Raw genomic sequence first — 22,332 nt, forward strand, 5'->3', positions numbered from 1 at the left:
ATTAATGCAGAAAATACATTATTAGTGCTCTAGCTTTTTAAAGGTGTACAAGTTACAAATATCATTGAGACTCATATATGAATGAACAAAGACACAGATAACTGCTTTCATCTATTATAAATAAATAGGCCCTTCAACCATACACAATTAAAAAACAAGACAAAATATTTGAGACATAGAATTTTTGGTATTTGACAACAAAGAGGACAGTGTTTTGGTAATCAAAAGAAGAAAAACAAAGACAAGACACAGTATAATTGACCTGGCTTTCTGCCCAAAAGCATTTTCTAGGCCACTTTGCAGGGTCATCAGAAGCAGACCACATTGATCTCCTTCATGTGAGATGGTGCAAGGAATTCAGAAAGGGAAAAGTGGCTGGAAATTATGAGCAGAATATCAGAATGAGGCTTGACAAAAATCAAATGGGAATCCGAATATGAATTTCTTTGATAAGTCCTGTAGGCCCTGTGTGACACTCCAAGTGCCAAGAATGTCATGACTGCGCTGCTGTAAAGTAAAAGTGTCCAGAGCTCACAGATGTCAGAGCCTCTTAAACTTCAATCCGTCAGATGGATGAATCCGTATTGAACAATGAAAGTATTCAGTGGAGATGGCATAATGGTCAAACTTAATATTTATATCTAAACTAGTCCTCATGTAAAGAACATTGTTAATCTGTTTTAACAAATCATAAAACAAATATCAAAATAAAAATTTTTAAATTGGCGTATAAGTAACTATAATACTCTCTAGAAAAAAGACAAAGTACAAATGGTTGACCAGTGGATTTTACCAATGTCTTTCATCCAGTGAAAGTGAGCCGAGATCACACCACTGCACTCTAGCCTGGGCAACAGAGATAGATTCCGTCTGGGAAAAAAAAAAATTGAAAGAAAGAAAAAGAAAGAAAAGAAGAAATTTAACAAAGAATGTACAAGACTTTTACACTGAAAACTATAAAATATTTCTGAGAGAAATTCAATTTGTAAATAAAGAGATATTCCTTGTTCATGGATTAGGAAACTAAATATTTTTAAGATGGCAATTATTTTCAAATTGATATGTATGTTAAATAAAATATCTATGAAAATCTCAGCAAAGTACGTTTCAAAATTTGAGAAAATAAATGTAAAATTTATATGAAACTGAAAGGACCAAGAATATCCAACATTATTATAAAATAGTTGGAGAATGTACACTTCCCGAACACCAAATTTACTGCAAGCCTACAGAAACCAAGACTGTGTGATATATGCACAAAGACAGACATATAGATATGTGGAACAGAACTAAGCATTCAGAAATGTAGATTATGATATAGGAAATTGATAATGAAAAAAGTTGCCAAAACAGGTCAATGGAGCAAAGGTAGTCTTTTAAACAAATACACTGAATAATTACATAGCCAACTATTATTTACATATAATTTTATACAGCCATATGAAAATATTATTTAAAAACCTTATGCCATACATGAAAATTAATGAAAAATAAACTGTAGACCAAAGTGCAAAAATTAGATTACAAAACTTTCGAAAAAATACATAGGAGAAAATCTTGGATTAAACTAAAAGTTTTCTGCTATAACAGAAAAAGCACAATACTATTAGAAAAAAAAATTATTCATCCTAGTAAATGGAATCTATACCTTATATCATATTTAAGGGAGAATGAGTTAAATATTTTTATGGATTCTGCAAATGGAGTAAAACATTTTCTCTACAATAGTGATTATGGCATAAATTTTCACTCTCTTCACTTCTATTCAACATGTTGTGGAATTCCTTGCCAGTGCTGTAAGACATGAAAAGCAAATATTGTGTATACAACGGAGAAAGGAAAGGAAACTTGTTTTGAATCACAGGTGATATGATTATGTAAGTAGAAAAAAACTTAAGACAAGTCCATGAAGTAATATTTTAAGTTAGCATCAACACAAGGTAAATTTACCATAATTGATTGAATTTATGTATACAAGCAGTAGTTGTTTGGAACATAAAAGTAAAAGGCATTTAGGGAAGAAATTTAACAACATATGTCGAATACTAAATACTAAACACTGAATGCTAAAAGATTCAGACTATTTCAGATTGAAACTCCATAGGATCAGTCTGAAGACCTAAATAGAGATACATAAATTTCGAGGAATAGAACACACAATATGATTAACATACCAAATTTTACAGTTAATATGTTGACTCAGCATATTCCCTATCAAATTCTACCAGACATTTTTGGAAATCAATAATTAATTCAAAAATGTTTATGACAATTCATAAAGAAAGAACATTCATGAAGAAGAGAAACATGGTAGATTTCACTCCTTGATTTCAGTAATAACTTTAAAGCTAAGGACAAACACATAAATCAATGAAAGAGTCCAAAACAGACCCAGACATATATGGTCAATCAACTCTGACAAAGTTGCCACAGTAATTCAGTTGAGAAATAAAAATGTACTTTCAACAAATGATTCTGAAACAACTAAAAATTTTAATCAACCAATACACATATTGATCTTTAACACATGCCATACCTACAAATTAATTACAAATTTATAAAATATCTACATGTAAGTGCTAGAACTCAAATATATCAAAGAGAAAATCTTTGCAGGCTTGGAAATATGCTCCTTTAATGAGATATAAAAAGAATGAACAAAAAGAAAGAATGAACACATTTGACTTCTTATTGAAAGACATTATCAATAAGATGAAAATGCAAGCCTTGGAGAAAAAGATGATACTCATAACAATAAAAAGTTTCAATTAATTATATATATATAGACACTGAAAAAAGAATAAGACTAATATATTTATGAAATTGGAATTTGCCATTTTATCTGAACAAGTATAATAATGATGGGCATTACAAGAATTTTCTACAGCAGTAACATAACGCAGAACGTTTTTCTACTTTTTATTTTTCTGAATTTGTTTATACTACATATTGTTAATAAATGGAATAGAATCACAGACTCTGAGCACTGGAATCTTACTGACTACAGTCCAACAGGGAAAATTTTCTTAAAATTAGCAACAAAACAGAACTCAGAAAAGTTTTTATCTTTTTGAAGAAATAAATTTGGGACATATACTTTTTGCTTCTATAATTACCTTGTGCCTTTTAAGAACACATTATCTTAACACAAACATATTTTTTCCTTTCTGTACTCTTAATTATGTAGTGAGTAGTTTAGTACAATAGAAGTAATTACTACATCCTTTAAGATGAAAATATTTGTTGTATTTTATAAGCAGTACCATTTCTTATTCCCTGTATTTTTGTACTGCCCTTCTTCACCCAGAGATATGGATGACATTACATTTTGCAAAGGCTGCATTCTTAATAATGCCTCTGTTTACAAACACTGGTCACCAACAATACAGTTCCACCATTGACAAAGCACATTAATTCCAGGTACATCCATGCCTAAAGGCAGAAAACATAATTTCCCACTGGAGTGAAATAGGAAAATGTCAATTACACAAGGTTAGGCTAACATCATATCAGATAATATTTAAAAAGGTTTCACATGCTGTGACCTTAAACCTGAAATGATAATGCTATGTGGCATGTGAAAGCAAACCTAACCTCTGGAATTATTTAGTCATTTTCATATTACTAATAAAGCCAAAGGAGTGCACTGTTTAATATCTGTGAGTTGCTACTGAAAAGAGCATAGAAAATAATTATTCACAGGTCTATCTACATTTTCAAAGTGGATTTGTCTTACTCAGTTTTCAGTACTGAATAGTTTCCATCTTATGTTTGAAAATAAATGAGTACATCTGAACACTCATTTGGGATAGTACAGAATTACTAATTGTGTCTGTTTGCTGGTGCAGTTTTATGATTATTGTACTAGCTCTATCTATATTTAATGAAGACAAAGAAACAGTGCTCCTGCTTAACCTCCATTAGAACTTTATTCTGCAGTGAAATAGTTCTGTTAATTTGTAGTAAAAACAAACATAAGCTTCTTAGGAACTTCATCCTGTTTAAAAGTACTCAAGACTAAAAACGTAAAAAGCTTAAGTATTGTAAATGAATTTTGAAGAAGGGAATTTAAAACATTTCAAAAGAAATAGGTTAACTCAAAACTTACCTTTGAAAAACAGAAAGTTTAATGCTGCTTGGTTCAAAATCTGACAGTTTCAGAGCAAAACTCAGAGACACACTCTGGTGCGTCAGTAATATTGTACTTTCCACATGTCCGAGTAGTCTCAGAACACAATTAAGAGCTTCCAGGAGCATGTCATCGCAGGTCAGGAACTCAAGTGGGAAAAGGGTTGCTGATATCTGTGCTTCAGAGAAAAAGAAATCTCAGCAATATGTTACTAAGTGATGCTAAAATAAAATAAGATATGTAAGTTGGAGATTTGGAACCCAAAAAGATTTTGTTAGTAATATTATTAGTCACAGAAGTATGAGTGGTCCTTTCATGAAGGTATTTAGATATGTATATGTGTAACAATGTTTCAGGCAGTGACAGACCCTTATGGTCCTTTAATATTATAACACTGAGGCTCAAGCCTGTAATCCCAGCACTTTGGGGCGGCCCGAGTAGGATCCGCGAGGTCAGGAGATCGAGACCATCCTGTATGCAGTGAAACCCATCTCTACTAAAAATACAAAAACTAGCAGGCTGAGGTGGGCGGTAGCCTGTAGTCCCAGCTACTCGGGGAGGCTGGGGAGCGGAGAATGGCCTAAAAGCCGGGCTCACTGGTGAGCTGAGATCCGGCCACTGCACTAGCCTGGGTGACAGAGCAAGACTCTGTCTCAAAAAAAAAAAAAAAAAAATATTATAACACTGTATTTTTACTGTATTTTACATTTCTGTGTTTTGTTACACAAATATTTACCATTATTTAACACTGTCTGCAGTACTCAGTATGGTAATATTCTGTACAGGTTTGTGGCCAAAAAGCAATAGGCTATATTATATAGCCTATCATACAGTGTGTAGTAGACTAGACCATGGGTCCCCACCCCTGGGCTGGGGACAAGTACTGGTTCGTGGCCTGTCAGGAAACGTGCCACACATCAGAATGTGAGTGGTGGGTGAGTGAACATTACTGTCTGAGTTCTGCCTTCCGTCAGATCAGCCCGACATTATCTCCTCCTAGGAGCACGAACCCTGTTGTGAACTGCGCATGCTACGGATCCAGTTTGTATGCTCCTTATGAGAATCTAACTAATGACCAGCTAAATCATTCCAACCCAGCACATCGCTCCAACCTCTGACTGATGTGGAAAAATTATCTTCCACAAAAGTGGTAAACTGGTCCCTGGTGCCAAAAAGGTTGGGGACCAATAGGCTAAACCATCTAGATTTGTGTAAGTGCACTCTATGAAGTCTGCACAATGACAAAATTGCTTAAGGATTCATTTCTCAGAACATAAGCCCATTGTTAAGGGACACATGACTATACTTAATTTGAATTTGGATTGTTAAGATTAAAATATATGTAACTCTGATGTTATTGTGAATGCAGACATTTTTTCTGGAATAGAGCAAATTATAATTCATTTACAACAAAAATTACTTACTTACAGCAAATAATACATCCTCCTTTGCTCCATTTCTTAGCCCTGAAGTGATGTGGTGAGAACTAGATGTCCTCATATATGTAAGGAGATCTACTGTAGTCAAGGAACATTGAAATGTAATTCTGGTTGGTTTGTTATATAGAAGCTGGACAGCTGTCTTCCCTTGTCTGCTGAGAGACAAAGAAAACCCTTTGTTCTGCAGTATGGCCATGTTTTCCTTAGAAACACAGGAAGGAAAGATCTTGAGCTCTTACCCTTCTGAATATAAATAAATTTCTCTGGAAGAAGATTACAAACCAGGTTCTTTAGCTTTACAGTGCAGGCATAGCTGCATTGTATGAGGTCTCATTCCTCTTTGGAATGTAAGTATACCTTCCGGAGAAATAATCTCCCCAGAGTTCTTATAATCAATAAAGACATAACTTAACTTCCAAACCTGTATATTAGCCCCTATTCCAAGGTTTAGGAATATTCATTTCAATAACTCTAATTATGTAAACCTCCCAACAATATTTTCTCTGCAGCCCCTCATGAATGTGAGTCCTGCCATCAGCATTGAACATGGGAGTATGCAGTGAGCCTTTCACTTGAGAATGGAATGTTTATATTAAGTTTCACCAGAGTCCAATGTAATAGATCATCCTTAGTGTTCTGCATGGGTGTTGTTTTGGGAGCAATAATTGAAAATCTCACAACAGATCTAATAATAATAATATATAGGTTAAATTCTATCATCTGCTATTTATAGATCTCATGCTCATAAAAGCTGTGGGCAATGCCTCTGGCCACTTCAGCACAGTTTCTGAATAAATTTTGAACAGTTTATTTTTAATATTACTCACATTATTATTCTCTGATGTCAGTCCATTTCAGCTTATGAGGGCAATAAAGAACTTGATGAATCTTTAGAGTTTTACAATCCTAACTGCGATTTTAATAGAAGACTTTGGAAAGCATGGTATTCAGAGATTCGTGACTGCTATGGTTTGAATATGTGTCTCCTCCAAAACTCACATTGTAACTTAATCCCCAACGTGGCAGTATTGAGATGTAGGACCATTAAGAGACTGGGTCATGATGGCTCTACCCTTATAAATGGATTAACACACTTATGGATTAATAGATAACTGGGTTAATGGATTAATGGGTTATCATGGGAGTATGACTAGTGGCTTTATTAAAAAGGGAAGACAGATGTAAGCTAGCATGCTCAGCACCCCTCATAATGTGATGATGTGTGCCACTTCAGTACTCTGCAGAAAGTCCCCACCAGCAACATGACTCTCAGTATATATGTTACCTAGACCTTGGAATTCTCAGCCTCCATAAACAAATAAATAAATTCATTTTGTAAATAACTTACCCAGTTTCAGCTTGTATTAGTCCATGTTCATACTGCCATGAAGAAATACCCAAGACTGGGAAATTTATAAAGGAAAAGTTTAATGGATTCACAGTTCCACATGGCTGGGGAGGCCTCACAATCATAGCAGAAGGCAAAGGAGGAGTAAAGACATGTCTTACATGGCGGCAGGCAAGAAAGTGTGTGAAGGGGAACTGCCCTTTATAAAACCATCAGATCTCGGGAAACTTATTCAATAACACAAGAATATCATGGGAAATCCTGCCCTTAAAATTCAATTACCTCTTATTGAGTCCTTCCTATGACATGTGGGGATTATGGGAGTTAAAATTCAAGTTGAGATTTGGATGGGGACACAGTTAAACTATAACATTCTGCCCCCAGCCACTCCCAAATCTCATCTCCTTACATTTCTATGAATCATGGCATAGCAATCAACATTCAATCCTTGCTACCTGCCATGTTAATAAGGGTTTGGTAGCTGAGAGTTGCCATGTGGCCTCTGTAATTCCAGAATCTCTTCATCCATGTTGATATTGATGGCAGTAGCTGCTGCCATCATTCGGCTGATGCTGCACACTCCATGGAGCTGGCGGGAGCCCCACCCCTTCTGAGTTGGGACAGGAGCTCCCTGTTTGTTGCTGCAGCTGCCCAAACCACAGCTGCAGACCCAGGCCTCCTGCTCCACAGAGCACAAAGGAGCCCCACCCTCCTGGGTCGGGCTACTGACACCTAAACTGCAGCTGTGGATCCGAGCCTTCCTGTGCTATTTGGAGAGGGCTGGGAGCAGGCAGGATCTGCCATCCCAGGTATGGCTGTGACTCCCTCTCAGGTGCAGGAGCTGGGTGTCTCTGCAGCCTGTAACCTCGGGTGCCCCAGGAAGGACCTCCCCACCCCATCCCTGCAGGCTAGGGGATGTCTTCTCATGCTGCCTGGCCTCTCTCCACTCCCAGCTCCTGCTCCGATCTCCAAGCAGGGGGTGGGGCTGAGCCTGGGGGGACATGAATGGTGGCGGGATGCAGCTTGTGGTGCCTCTTACAGCCTGCCATGGCCGCCCATGGACCAACTGGCATGCATTTCCTCCCCTCTGAGGTCCATAAAAGCCCTGGTATCAGCCAGAGTAGGAGATGGGACAGCCAGAGGATGAAGAGGCCGGAGAGATGATAAGACAGGATGGCCAGCTACAGAGGGGAGTACCCTTCCACTGAATGCTGCAGAGACCACCTGCCAGCAGATAGGAGCTACCCTCTCTGCTGAGAGCTTCAGAGACCTGCAGAGATGTCCGAATGGCTTGTCTGCAGAGAGGAGCTACTCTCTCCAGGGCCTCCTCTTTGCTGATAGCTGAACAGTCAAAGGGATGACTTGCCTACAGAGAGGAGCTACTCACTCCTTTGAGCTCTTTTGTTGTTGTTGTTGTTGTTATTTTTTGTTTGTTTTTTTGAGCCAGAGTCTTACTCTGCTGCCCAGGCTGGAGTGCAATGGCACTGTGACGGCTCACTACAACTGTTCTAACACTAAATAAAACTCTTCTGCTTCTTCACCCTTCAAAAAAAAAAAAAAAAAAATCATGCCTTCCTGACAGTCCCCCAACTCTTAACTTATTTCAGCTTTAACTCAAAATTACACAGTCTAAAGTGACATCTGAGACAATGCAAGTCCCTTCCACCTGTGAACCTGTAAAATCAAAAGCAAGTTAGTTACTTCCTAGATACAATTGGGGTACAGGCATCAGGTAAGTACACCCCTTTCAAATAAGAAAAATTGCCCAAACTGAAGGGGCTACAGTCCCCATGCAAGTCCGAAATCCAGTGGGGCAGTCAAATCTTAAAGCTCCAACATGATCTCCCCTGACTCTGTCTCATGTCCCAGTCATGCTGATGCAAGAGATGGGTTCCCATGGTCTGGGGAAGCTCCACCCCTGTGACTTTGCAGAGCACAGCCCCCCTCTTGGCTGTTTTCACAGGTTGGCATTGAGTGTCTACAATTTTTCCAGGCACACCGTGCAAATTGTCAGTGGATCTACCATTCTAGGGTCTGGAGGACAATGCCCCACTTCTCACAGTTCAACTAGGCACACAGGTCCAGTGGGCACTCTGTGTGGGGTCTCTGACCCCACATGTCCCTTCCTCACGGCCCTAGCAGAGGTTTTCCACGAGGACTCTGCCCCTGTAGCATACCTCTGCCTGGACATTCAGGCATTTCCACTTATCTTCCGAAATCTAAGCAGAGGTTCCGAAACCTCAGTTCTTGACTTCTGTGTACCTGTAGGCACAATGCTATGTGTAAGCTGCCAAGGTTTGGGACGTGTACCCTATAAAGCTATAGCCTGAGCTGTATGTTGGCTCCTTTTAGCCATGGCTGAGACACAGGGCACCAATATCTGAGACTGTACACAGCAGCAAGGCCCAGGGCCCAGCCAACAAAACCATTTTTCCCTCCTAGGCCCTCCAGCTTGTGACTGGAGGTTCTGGCATAAGGACCTCAGACATGTCCTGGAGGCATTTTCCTCATTGTCTTGGTGACTAACAATTGGCTCCTTGTTACTTATACAAATTTCTTCAGCCAGGTTGAATTTTTCCTGAGAAAACATGATTTTCTTTTCTATCACATCATTGGGCTGCAAATTTTCCAAACTTTTATGCTCTGCTTCACTTTTAAACATAAGTTCCAATTCCAAACCATATCTTTGTGAATAAATACAACTGAATGCTTTTAAGAGCACCCAAGTCACTTCTTGAATGCTTTGCTGCTTAGAAATTTCTTCCAGATACCCTAAATCATCTCTCTCAAATTAAAGTTCCACAGACTGCTAGGGCAGGAGCAAAATGCTGCCAGACCCTTTGCTAAAGCATAGCAAGAATCACCTTTGCTCCAGTTCCCAGTAAAAGACCACCTCAGCCTGGACTTTGTGGTTAAAACCATTTGACAGGTCTCTAGGAAGCTCCAAAGTTTCCCATATATTCCTGTCTTCTTCTGGGCCCTCCAAACTGTTCCAACTTCTGCCTGTTACCCAGTTCCAAACTTGCTTCCACATTTTAGGGTATCTTAATAGCAGTACCCCACTCTACCAGTACTAATTTTCTGTATTAGTCCCTTCTCCTACTGCTATGAAGAAATATCCAAGACTGGGTAACGTATTAAGAAAAATATGTTTAATGGACTCACAGTTCCACATGGCTCAGGAGGCCTCACATGCATGGTGGAAAGCAAAGAAGGAGCAAAGGCACATCTTACATGGCAGCAAGCAAGAGAGCATGCACAGGACAACTGCCATTTGTAAAACCATCGGGTCTCATGAGACTTATTCACTATCACAAGGACAACATGGTAAAAACCTGCCCCCATGATCCGATTACCTTCCACTGGGTGCCTTCCACTACATATGGGAGCTAAAATTCAAGATGAGTTTTGGGTGGAGACACAGCTAACCCATATCATAGGTATTCTGTTATAAGCAATGGAAAATTGAATAAGACAGTGACATTTCGAAGGGAGAAACAGCTAGCTGTGACATTGTTTTTTGTAAAAATGTGGCTGATTTTGGTCTTTCAGAAGATTTTCACTGAGGCTATTTCATTATTTGCTTACTTAAAAATGTGACATTCATTTATTGACTTTCAGAAATATGCTCACTGCAACAAATTATTTTTAATTGAAAAGATTTTAAACCAGTGCTGATATTAATTTTACTACCACTAATCAGTCACCCTTGTCATTTTTAGGAGTAAAAATTATTATATTTTTTTCTCATCTGACTCTCTTACTATTTCCTTAGCTAATGTTTCAAGATAATACATCTAGCTATTGCAATCCCTGAAGATAAAATTTCATTAATTAACATGTTTATCAATCTCCTTTGTGTATAAGATTTTTGGTTGACTGAACTCTTAGTCCAATGGCAGCACAGAAATATTTAGAACTCAGTATGACAAATAAAATGAATGTGAAATGTACAAGAATAGGGAATTATACATACATAATGCATATTATTTTTGTATAATAATATATATGTAACTATATATACGTATATATTATTTATATATACATAATTATATGTACATATATATTATTTATATATGTAATTATACACACATGTGTGTTTGTGTATATAAGTTTCCTTGGGTTGCCATAACAAAATACCACAGAGACTGGGGAGCTTAAACAACAAACCTTTATTTCCTTTCAGCTCTGGAGGCTGCAATTCCAAGGTCAGGATGCCAGCATGGTTGACTTTTGGTGAGTTCTGGTGAGTTCATGGTTGACTTTTGGTAGGTTGTAGACAGAAGTCTTCCTGCTATGACCTCACATGGTCTTTCTCGGTGTTTGCATGCAGAGTCAGAGCTTACAAGCTCTCTGTTGTCTCTTTTTATAAGGTTACTGATCATTTCAGATCAGGGCTCACCTCTATTGTCCAATTTAACCTTAATTATTTTTGTGGAGTCATCACCTGCAAACACAGCCCATACTGGGGTCCAACACTTAAACATTTGTATTTGGTAGAGCGGGGAGAAAAACATTCAATCATAACATTTTGCTCCTGACTCATCTACCCAAATTTGTATCGTCGTCATGCAAAACATGCTTCCTTCACCTCAACAGTCCCCAAAGTCTGAATTCATTCCAAAATAAACTAAAAGTCTCAAGTCCAAAATCTCATCTAAATATCATCTAAACCAAATGTAGGCAAGACTTGAGTTATGATTCATCTTGAAGAAAATTTCTGTCTAGCTGTGAACCTGTGAAACCAGACACATTATGCGCTTCCAAAATATACTGGCAAGACAGGCATGGGATAGATATTTACATTCCAAAGGGTATAAATTAGAAGGAAAAATGGGGTTATTGTTCCCAAACTAGTCCAAAACCTAGCAAGGCAAATTCAGTAGACCATAAGTCTTAAAAACAATTTCATTTGATATGATGTCCTGCCTTTGAGCCCACTGTTGTGGTGATCCCTCCTTTCAGACCCACTGGCGTGGGCAGAGGAAATTTTGTCCTCATGACTCTGCCAAGTAGTGGCGTCATGGTTAACTATGAGTGACTCCACATCCCCATATCTTCCAGGGCAGTACTTACCCAAGGCTTACGTATGGAGTACCCAAGTACTTACCTATGGAGGCCCAGGGGCCTCCATAGAGGTCATGTGGCCTTTTGAAACTAAAGTGATGACTCTATCCTTTGAAACCAATAAGGTTCCCTGATGATCTCTGAATGATATATGAAATAAAATATGGTTATTTCTTTACTTGAATAACAGCCACCATTATTTCACAGCCAAAAAGCATAGCTCTATTGTCCTGTCTTGGAGAAGGTGGGAAGCCTCTCAGCTTTCCTTCATTTTATCAGACCTCTGTCCCCCCAGTTTAAACTTGCAGTGTTTCTATTTGTATAATTCCATAATCTTTATATTGAGTGACAGTTCAGCCACACACCTGTTGGTCTATTCAGAACACACTCTCATATTTTTACAATATGGGCAAGCTGAGAATTTTCTAAATCTAAATGTTCTGGTTCCTTTTTGCCTAACATTTCTTAATTGAATTTATCTCTACTCTTGCATGTTACTATAAACAGTCAGGAGGATCCAAGCAGCTCTTTCAAAACTTTGCTTTAAAATCTCCTGAGCTAAGGATTTAATTTTATCACCTGGCAAGTGACAACTTCCAAAACAACCAAACAAAACAACAAAATGAGGGCCTAATTCATTCAAGTTCTTTGTAATTTCATAGCAAGGATCACTTTCCTTCTACTTTCCAATAACCTGTTTCTTATTTACATTTGAGGCCTCATCAGAAAGGCTTTTATTTCTACCAACATCCTGTTTTTGCCATTAATATTTTTAACCAACATTAATATTTCTACAAAAAAACTGTTAATAATTATTTATGTATTACATAAGAAGATGGAGAACTTTCCTTAAGCTCCTTTGTTTTCTTTCCCAGACCTCCAGTCTTTAAATAAAATAGTCTTTAACATCTGCATTTCTACCAACATTCCTTTCACAGCAACAGCAATCTAGTTTTTTTCTTTTCTTTTTTTTTTTTTTTTCTTCTTTTCTGGGCATGCACTTACAAACTCCTCCAGCTTCTATCCATTGTACAGTTCCAAAGACACTTTCAGATTTTCAGGTATTTGTTTCAGCAGCATCCTACTTCTTGGTACTAAAGTATGTATTAGTCTGCTCAAGCTGTCATAACAAAATAGCCCAGGCTGGTCCAGCCTGGCCAGGTTTTCTCTTGCTGGCTTATAGGTGGTCATCTTCTCCTTAGGTTTACACACAATCTTTCCTCAGTGTCTGCGTGTATTTATATGTGCCGAGAGAGTGGCAGCAAGCAAGCACTCAGTTATCTGCTTATAAGGAAGTCAATCCTATCATATCAGGGGCCTCCATAAAATCTCCATTATTTCCTTAGAGGCCTCATCTCCAATTACAGTCACATTGGGGTAATAGGGCTTCAACATATAAATTGGAGGGAAATCACAAACATGCAGTCCATAACAACACACATGTGTAAGCGCACACACACACACACACACACACACACGTGAATATATCCTTAGCAGGATTATTTTCATTTGTAAAGGGTGAATGAAAATTGCCTAGATATAAATCACAAGAGATCATATGAAGTCTTTTAAATAGACTTAAAAATAGATCTCTTATAATGCCATATGACTAAAAAAGAGAAAACACATTTTGGTTAATGCAATATTCTTAAAATATTTTCACACCAAATGTGGAGATAAAACAAACATTAACAAATCTATATTATATATTGTGTGATTTTTGTTAAGAAAATATTCAAAATCTAGTCCACAATTTTAAAAGAAATGTGGAATTTTTTCATTAGGTTAACAAAACATTTTAGGGAGGAAATAATCAAAAGTACAGATGACAAAATAGCTTCTACTTTGTGATATTATGCATATTAAACAACAAAAAGGAGAGCCAAAAATCAAAATTAGCTTGTTTTATGCAATACTCTGTAGGTTATCTAGATTTATTACTGAGTAATAAGGAATTTGTCCTGAGCCCAAATGGAAGTCTAACCTGCATCCCTGACTCCTGGGAAGTAACAACTAAACACTTAAATTTTTTCACGTGCTAGGACTGTTTTTGTTGTTCATGGTGGAATCCTCAAACCACACCTGACAGTTTCTGTTAACTGAGTCACTTTTGGTGGGTTCTGGTCTCACAGAAAGACCAACCACATAATTAGAGGATTGAATTTTCAGCTATATATCAGCCTGACTTCTGCAAGGAATAAAGAGGTTAAAGCCAAACTAAATTATGTGGGTGATGGTTCAATCAATCATGCCTATATGAAACAACAATAAAACTGGACCCAGAAGCATAACGAAGCTTCTTTGGTTTACAATACTCTTGATTATTGTTACCCATTGATGTCAGGAGAGTAAAGTATCCCTGAGAACAACAGAAGTTACACATTTGAAACCCTCCCATATGTTTCCTTAGGCATCTCTTCTTTGGTTGATTCTAATTTGTATCTTTTGCTATGATAACACTGTGCTTATAAATGTAGCAATTTCTAAATGTTGTGTCATTCTATCAAATTACCTAACTTGAGAGAATCTGTGGGGCCTGAGTTTGTAGCCTGCTGCCCCAAAGTAAGGATGACTCTGTGAACCTTTCAACTTACATTTGATGTAGGAAGTCTTAACAAGACTCGGCAGTTCTGGAGAAATACACTCTTAACCTGGAGATTGGTTAATTCTAGATAATGTCTAAGATGGAAGAGTTACTTGAAGATTATTTAACTTAAAGACTATATATGTGACTTGGCATTCTGATTAGTTATGTCAGTCAAAAATCTTGTTTAAATTTCCTCATTAATGTGTACTTGTTTCTTACAGATGGCACCATCACTTTCATCAATCTGTTGCTATGGTTTGCCTTATGAGTCTATTTGGGTAGGCAATAATCTCTGCTTATTCAATCAAAGGTAAGTCTAGGTATAAAAATGAAGGCATTTTGTTGATGTAATTAAAGTTTATACTTGGTTGGCTTTAAGGGTGATTATCCCAGGCACTCTGGTTGGGCCTAATTCAATTAGTTGAAAGGAACAAAAGCCAACATAGACAAATGGGATCTAATTAAACTAAAGAACTTCTGCACAGCAAAAGAAACTATCATCAGAGTGATCAGGTAACCTACAGAATGGGAGAAAATTTTTGCAATCTATTCTTCTGACAAAGGGCTAATATCCAGAATCTGCAAAGATCTTAAACACATTTACAAGAAAAAAACAACCCCAACAAAAAGTGGGCAAAGGACACTTTGCAACATAAGACATTTATGATTTATGAGATCAAACATATGAAAAAAGCTCATCATCACTGGTCATTAGAGAAATGCAAAATAAAACCACAATGAGATACCACCTCATGCCAGTTAGAATGGTGATCATTAAAAAGTGAGGAAACAACAGATGCTGAAGGGGATGTGCAGAAATAGGAATGCTTTTACACTGTTTTAGGGAGTGTAAATTAGTTCAACCATTGTGGAAGACAGTGTGGGGAGTCCTCAAGGATCTAGAACTGAAAATACCATTTGTCCCAGCAATCCCATTACTGGATATATACCCAAAGAATTATAAATCATTGTACTATAAACACACATGCACACATATATTTATTGCAGCACTGTTCACAATAGCAAAGACTTGGAACCAACCGAAATGCCCATCAATGATAGACTGGATAAAGAAAATGTGGCACATATACACCATGGAATACTATGCAGCCATAAAAAAGGATGAGTTCATGTCCTTTGCAGGGACAGGGAAGAAACTGGAAACCAGCTGGGCATGGTGGCTCACACCTGTAATCCCAGCAGTTTGGGAGTCTGAGGTGGGCAGATTACGACGTCAAGAATTTGAGACCAGCCTGACCAACATAGTGAAACCCCGTCTCTACTAAAAATACAGAAATTAGCTGGGAGTAGTGGCACACGCCTGTAATCCCAGCTACTTGGGAGGCTGGGGCAAGAGAATCAGGAACGCAGGAGGCAGAGGTTGCAGTGAGCTGAGATCGCACCACTACATTCCAGTCTGGGCGACAGGGCGAGACTCCTTCTCAAAAAAAAAAAAAAAAAAAGAAACTGTAAACCATTATTCTCAGCAAACTAACATAGGAGCAGAAAACCAAGCACCACATGTTCCCACTCATAAGTGAGCACTGAACATTGAGAACGCATGGACACAGGGAGGGGAACATCACACTCTGGGGCCTGTTGGGTGGTGGGGGGCTAGGGGAGGGATAGCATTAGGAGAAATACCTAATGTAGATGATGGGTTGATGGGTGCAGCAAACCACCATGGCACATGTATACCTATGTAACAAAACTGCACATTCTACACCTGTATTCTAGAACTTAAAGTATGATTTAAAAAACCTTTTATAAATAAAATAAAATAAAAAGGTAAAAAACAAAGCAGACCAAAGCTTTGCTAAGGAAGAAGAAATTCTACCTATGAATAGCAACCTTAGCTTATGCCTCAGAGTCCAACTTGCTCTTTCATGTGTACTGGCCTATGGAGTTTGAACTTAATTACGTCTCAGTTGCTTTAATTTTAAAATGGAGATAATATTACAACTCACACAAGGTGCTTTTCTTTATTTTGTTTTCTATTTGCACAGCAGGTATTTCTTCATACCTTTACTTTGAAGTTGTGCATGTCATTAAATGTGAGATGGGTCTCTTGATACCAGCAGATGGTTGGGTCTTGCCTTTTGTTCCAGCTTGCCACTCTATGTCTTTTTAGTGGGGTATTTAGCCCATTTACATTCAAATGTTAATCTATTTATCCCCTATGTGTGCTGTATGCTACAACTAACTGCATTGTCAACATTTCTTAAATGTATCCTAATTATGTTTTGTAGAACACTGCAATAATTTAATAACAGAAATTATTTTAAAATGCACAGGAAAAATATGCTTAAATAGACCATTGTAGTTCTACAGAACAAATTGTAATAAATTTCAAAAGATTAAAGACTATGTCATCTTACTAAATTAAACTAAAACTAGAAATGAATAAAATAAGAAAACTAAAAATATCAAATGTATAGAAATTAAATCATATATTTCAAAATGTTTTATAGGATAAACTACCAAAATACAAATATGAAAATGTTTTGAACTGAGTATAAATGTAAAATAGTAACATTTATAGGATATAGCTAATTCAATGCTCAAAAGAAAATCAATCCTTTTACATATATATCAGAAACTACGTTCTCTCTCTTCTCTTCCATGTTATTACTAGAAAAGTCAAAACAATACAGTCATATTTTCTTTAAAAAAAACAAATGAACTCTTAGAATTTAGGGTAAGACAAACTTAAAAACAATTAGCTCCATGTATCTCCCTGCAATGACATGATTTCAATTTTTTTATGACTACGTAGTTTACTATGGTGTGTATGTATCATATTTTCTTTATCTAGTCTATTATTGATGGGCATTTAGATTGATTACATGTCTTTGCTATTGTGAATAGTCCTGGAGTGAACATACACATCCACGGGTCTCATAATAGAATAATTTATATTGCTTTGGGTACATACCTAGTAATGGGATTTCTTGGTTGTATGGTATTTTTTTCTTTAGGACTTTGAGGAATTGCCACAGTGTCTTCCACAATGGCTGAACTAATTTACACTCCCACCGAAGTGCATAAGCTTCCTCTTTTCTCTACAAACTCGCCAGCATCTGTTATTTTTTGACTTTTTAGTAATAGCCATTCTGACTAGTGTTAGATGGCTATTATCCTTAGCAAACTAATACAGAACCAGAAAACCAAATACCACATGTTCTCACTTATAGGTGGGTGCTAAGTGGTGTGAACACATGGACGCATAAAGCAGAACAACATATACTGGGGCCTTTTGGAGGGTAGAGGTTGGAAGGAGGGAAAGGTTCAGCTAAAAAAATTAATGAGTACTAGGCTTAGTACTTGGGTGATGAAATAATCTGTACAACAAACCCCCATAAGATAAATTTACATATGTAACAAATCTGCACTTGTACCCCTTAACTTAATATAAAAGTAAAATTACAAATAATAATAATATTAGAAACAAATTGACTACAGAAGAAAACAAAAATTAGAGTAGGTAAAAATTAAGAAGTTAAGAAATCAAAACTTATATTCTTTTTTTTTTTTTTTTGAGACGGAGTCTCACGCTGTCGCTGGAGTGCAGTGGCGCGATCTCAGCTCACTGCAAGCTCCGTCTCCCGGGTTCCCGCCATTCTCCTGCGTCAGCCTCCTGAGTAGCTGGGACCACAGGCGCCCGCTACCACGCCCGGCTAATTTTTTGTATTTTTAGTAGAGACGGGGTTTCACCGTAGTCTCGATCTCCTGACCTTGTGATCCGCCCGCCTCGGCCAAAACTTATATTCTTAAAAAATATCACATTAAGTGAGTTCCGGTTCTCAAATGGAAAGATAAACGGAGGGTGGCTTCAGTCTTCCTCACAGAAAATCAAAAACAAACATGTAACTTTGACATCTACACTAGCAACCATTCAGAGCTCAAGTCTGAGGTAGAAATAGTTTCTGGGGCCATAAAGAAGTGGAAAATCTCTGAGCACATGGTAGGGAATTAGACTTCCACATCCATGATGCCCCTCCCTCCTTATTGTCAGGGCACAAAGCATGTGAAAAATCTCCCACCAACTTAGTTTCTACACTGGAAAAAATAAGACTAATGTGGTCAGCCAACTGCATTACCATCTTGTCCTCACTGGAAGGAAACTTATCTTTGCTTTAAGTCATGGGTAGCATCATGACTGTCTGAAGGGAGCAATATTCCTAAGGACAGAGACAAATAGGGGAGGTGGGACTACCATCCTCAGCTCCAGAAACTCTGCTCCGTAACAATTTATAACCACAAAGGAGACACCAAATCAGACTAGCTATTTACCAGTACCACACTGTAGGAGATACATTCCCCATGTCCCCTGAGCACAAACCCCTAGCCAGCCTTCACACACTGCTGGGATAATTCTTTCATGACCTCTTCCACTTGGAACAAGCACTGCTCCACTTGCTAGAGATGAGGCAAACCTGGGCTTAAGGTGCCACTTAGAGCTGAGGAGATGGAAACCTAGTAGTGAAGATTCACTAAGCAGACATATTCAACAAAAATCAAAACAAGCTAGACAGACAGGGAAACCTCTAATAAATAATGAATTATTCAATGCAAAGACATAGATGTGTACCCACAAGAAACAACAGCAAACAGGGAATCATGACCTTCCCAAATGGGCACATTAAAATCCAGTGACTGATCTTAACAAGATTTATGAGCTCTCTGAGTAATAATTCAAAATATCAATTATAAAGAAACTCAGTGATCTCCAATGCAACACAGAAAAGCAATTCATAAATGTATCATATAAATTTAGCAAAGAGATTAAAATAATAAAATCAAATGAATTCTGGAACTAAGAAATAACATTTGCTGAATTTAAGAACTCTTTTGAGACTCTCAACAGCAGAGTCAACCAGACAGAGGAAAGAATCTGTGAACTCAAAGATCAGCTACTGGAGTATACACAGGCAGAGGAGAAAAAAAAAGAATGTAAAAAGATAATTTGCAAGATATAGAAAATTTCTTCAGAAGACCAAATCTAAAATTATAGGCATTCAAGAGGGAACTGAGGAAAAGTAAGAGGTAAAAAACTTATTCAAAGAAATCATAACAGAAAACATACCCAAACTTAAGAAAGATATAAGTACACAGGTATAAGAAGAACTTAGAATACGAAAGAGATGCAACCTAAGTAATACTAACCCAAGGCATCTAATAATGAACTCTCCAAGGTCAAAGCAAAGATCCCCAAAGCAGTCAGAGATATGAAACAAATAATGAATAAAAGGGTTCCAATTCATTTAGCAGCAGAATTTTCAACAGAATCCATACAGGCTAGGAAGGAATAAGATAACATTTAAAAAATACTCAAAGAAATAAAAATGTGATACAAGTATACTATATCCAGCAATATTTTCATTCAAATATAAAAGCGAACTCTTAAAGTCTTTCCCAGACAAACAAAAGCTGAGAGAATTTACCATCACCAAACCTGTCTTGCAAGAAGTATTAAAAACATTTCTTTAATCTTGAAGAAGACTTCACTAATGTGCCAAAAAAAACCAAAAAACAAAAAACAAAACAAAACATTAAGGTATATAAAACCTACTGGTAAAATCAAGTACAACAACAAACACAGAATATACTATTATCATATTTGTGGTACGCAGTTTACTCATGACTCCAGTATGAAGCCCAAAAGACAAATCTATCACAACAATAGCTACAGTAATCTGTTAGAAGAGAAGTAATATGAAAATATGTAAATTGAGAAAATCATAAATCAAAATGTTGGACAATAGAATTAAAGTGTGGAAATATTTTGCCTCTGTTTTTATTCTTTTATTTCTGATTTAAGATAAACTGTCATCTCATTAAAATAACTTGTTATATCTATAAAATGTTTGTTGTAAACCTTCTTGTAACCACACCAAAAAAAAAAAAAAAAAAGAAAAATCCTATAACAGATTTACTAAAAATAGACAGCAACAAATTAAAACATAGTATCAGAGATAATGACTTGACCACAAAGAAAAACAGTAAGAAAGGAATAAAAAGAGAAGAAGTCTCAAACCATCAGAAAACATGTAACAAAATGGCAGCAGTGAGTCCTTATTTATAAATACTAATGCTGACTATAAATGGTCTCAATTCTTCAACCATATGAAGTGGTTGAATGGATAAAGAAATAAGACCCAGTGATATGTTGCCTTCAAGAAATCCTCTTCATCTATAAAAATACACATAGATTGAAAGTGAAGAGTGGAAAAAGATATTTCATACAACTGGAAACCAAAGAAGAGCAGAAGTAGCTCTACTTATATCAGATAAAATTTACAATAATTACAGGCTGCAAGAAAAGCAAGAAGGCTAACTATACAATGATAAATGGATAAATTCAGCATGTTGATAAAACTGCTATAAACATCTGTGCACCCAACTCTAGAGCTCTCAGGCATATAAATTAAATATTCACAAATCTAAAGGGACAGAAAAAATGCAATTCATTAATAATAAGGGGCTTTAACACCCCACTCTCAGTAATGGACAGATCATCCAGACAGAAAGTCAACAAAGAAATAGCAAAGTTAAACTATATGTTATACTATATAGATGTATACTATTGTAGAGTATACTATATCTATACTATATAGATCTAATAGAGGCAACTTACCTTTACAGAACATTTTACCCAACTGTTGCAGAATACACATTTTTTTCAGAACATGACATATTCTCCACAATAGATCGTATTTTAGGCCATAAATTCAGTTTGTACAAATTTTAAAAATATACATAAATAATATCAAGCATCTTTTCTGATCACAATAGAATAAAACTGGAAATCACGAACCTTAAAATCAGGAATAAAATAAAAATCAGGAATAAAACTAAAAATCAAGAAAATATACAAACACATGGAGATAAATAACATGCTCCTGAATGACAATGTCTTCATGAAGAAATTAAGAAATATTTACACATTTCTTGAAACAAATGAAAGTGGAAATACAACACATCAAAATCTATGAGATATCATAAGAGCAGTGTTGAGAAAAGTTTATGGCAATAAATGCCTATATTTAAAAAATAGAATTACTTCAAATAAATAACTCAATGATGCACCTCAAGGAACTAGGAAAGTAGGAAAAAAAAAGAAATTCAAAGTTAGTGGTAGGAAAAATTATAAAGCTCAGAGCAGAAATAAATGAAATTGAGACCTAAAATAACTGAAAAATACAAAAAGTCAATGAAATGAAAAGTTGGTTTCTTGAAAAGATAAACAAAATTTACAAACCTTTAGCTAACTAAAAATAAAATTGGATAAGAACCAAATAAAATAAACCAGAAATAAAAAGTTGACATAAAAACTGAGATTTTAGAAATAAAAAGAATCATTAGAGACCATTATGCAGAAATGTAAGCAAAAAAACCCTGAAATACCTAGAAGAAATTAATACATTCTTGGGCACATACAACTCATCAATATTGAAACATGAATAAACAGAACAATTTAACAAACCAATAATGAGCAACAAGATTGAAGCCATAATAAAAACTCTCTCATCAAAAAGAAGCCCAGGACCTAAAGAATTAACTGTTGAATTCTACCAAACATTTATGAATAACTAATGACTGTCCTACTCAAACTCTTCAAAAAAAAAAAAAAAAAACTGGAAGAGGAGAGAATATTTACAAACTTAATCTACATGACAGCATTACCCTGATACTAAAACCAGACAAAGACACAACAATAAAGGAAAACTATAAGCCATTGTCACTGATGAATATAGAAACA

Source organism: Papio anubis, chromosome 2, assembly GCF_008728515.1.
Source record: "Papio anubis isolate 15944 chromosome 2, Panubis1.0, whole genome shotgun sequence".
In the NCBI taxonomy this organism is placed as follows: Eukaryota; Metazoa; Chordata; class Mammalia; order Primates; family Cercopithecidae; genus Papio; species Papio anubis.